The sequence below is a fragment of the Athene cunicularia genome, assembly GCF_003259725.1.
Source record: "Athene cunicularia isolate RWA chromosome 7 unlocalized genomic scaffold, athCun1 chr7_part2, whole genome shotgun sequence".
Classification (NCBI taxonomy): Eukaryota; Metazoa; Chordata; class Aves; order Strigiformes; family Strigidae; genus Athene; species Athene cunicularia.
In genome coordinates, this window is record NW_020799108.1 from 3,073,162 (window position 1) to 3,075,180 (window position 2,019).

Consider the following 2,019-nt stretch of genomic DNA (forward strand, 5'->3'; position numbering starts at 1 on the left):
GGGAAAGGACGTGGAACTGAATGAGATGGCCAATCCTTCTACGTTTTGTCTCCACTAGGAGGTTGAGGTGATGAATCCAATTATCAAAAACCTCTTCCCCAGAAATAGAATATGAGTGCTCTGCTTCAGAGGGAACAGGGTGTAGTAGGTCCAGGAAGTATTTGGGGAGCCGAGTATTTTATCTGTAGCAGTATTTCCCTTGAGCAGTGACTCTCATTTCTCTGAGAACCCCTGGTTCAGCACCCTTGGGTCTACTACAGGGATGCTGAGTGGAATGAAACCCATGTCATTCTTGATCCAAACCAGATAAAGTGCTCCGCAGAAGGGGACTCAATTAAATACACTCACTTCTTAACAATGAAGCCAGAAAGGTTCCAAACTGGCAGAAATGTATCAACTCACAAAGAAACATCCTGCCTTTTCCTTTCCAGTTGCAGCCTTTTGCTCTACACTTAACAGCATGGGTGAGAGTCCTTAGAACAATGCGCCACAGACCCAGCAAGGCCAGGAAAAAAATACTCCTACGGCATCTTAGTCCTCCTCTGGTCTGGCCTCCCGCACCCAGGTCAACCATAAACAGAGCAGCCTCAGAGCCTTTTCCACCCAGGACCTGCCCTTAGATTACATCACAACACTCATGTCTTGCATGCACACTTTCCTTCTCTCCCTCACCCAGTTCAATCCCCAAACACAGAGGCTAGGAGAAGCACGGAGGCCCAGAATCATCTCCTACAGAGTAGAGTTCAAAAAAAAAGCCTCAAGGCTCATTTTAGCCCTAGAACCAGGGAGAAGGAAGTCTGCTGGAACCGCCTGTATTTGATAGCACAGACAAGAAAAGTTGGAGATCCTACATGCAACGAGAAGGTTCCCCCTGCCATGTTGCAAGGGCTCCTTGCAAGGCGTTGCACTCTTCAGTTCCTCCTGAAGTCTGTTTCAGCAGTTGTTGCTCACTATTCCCCCATTCCCAACCCCACACTGCTTGAGAAATAAACGGAACATTTGCAAGCTTGCCAAAGTCCTACAATATATAGTTATCTACATGGGTTCTAGCCAGATGTTCTCTCACCCCCAAAAAGTTCCTTTCAGTTTTGTTAAACAGTAATACTACTTATACAAAATACACTTCCACAGGGATTGCTCACTGAGAACAGGAAATAAAACAACAGGAGAAAAGAACAATGGTGTTTGTTGGTGTCAGACACGTCGTAAGATCAGGGGTTAGGAAAGGAACATGCTTCTCTATTTACACGGACTGGATGCACAGAAAAATGTAAATTAAAAGGATATAGATTACTAACAGAAAAATCAGTGTTTCAAGCCAACTTTCCAGCCAGTATAAACCAGCGTAGCCCCGCTGACTTCAACAGAGGTAAGCCTGGTTCTGCTGAAGCACGTGGAGGAAGGATTACAGTTTGAAGTGCAAAGACAGAAGGGAGATGCCAATGAAAGTCTTGGGAGAAAAAAAAAAAAAAAGGCGGCTAGTGCCCAGTGGTTAGGGACTGGTGCAGCTGCACCGGCTTCAGACAGTCAGCATTGCCCTACCTGCACGCTTCAGCCTACAGGACACGCACAGTTATAGAAAAAGAATGGTCTCACTCTCCCTACCGCTTCCACTGGCTAAACCCACTGGTTAGTAGCCGGCTTGCAGAGCCCCATCTCTTCGAGCTGCCTGTTCGATGTGTGCGAGGGGGTGGCCACGATGGGCAGAGCTGAGCTCCGGGCTGCACGCACCCGGCACCAGCGGCCTCCCTGCCCTGATAACCGCGCAGGGGTTGCGCAGGGGTTCTAAGGAGGAGGCAGTGGAGAGGGGTTGCAGCTGAAAATCTCAGAGAAAAGAAAAAATGCAACAATAATAGACCGCATAGTTTTTTTCTTTCCTGAGGGGACACGTGTGCAGGGCCCTGCTCGGAGAGCCGCAGCCCCCCGAGGCGCCCCTCCTTGGCCCAAAGCGGTGTGTGTGGAGGAGCCGAGGCTCGTGCCTTGACTGCCGTTCCCCCGGGGCTCCCTCCGAGCCCCCGG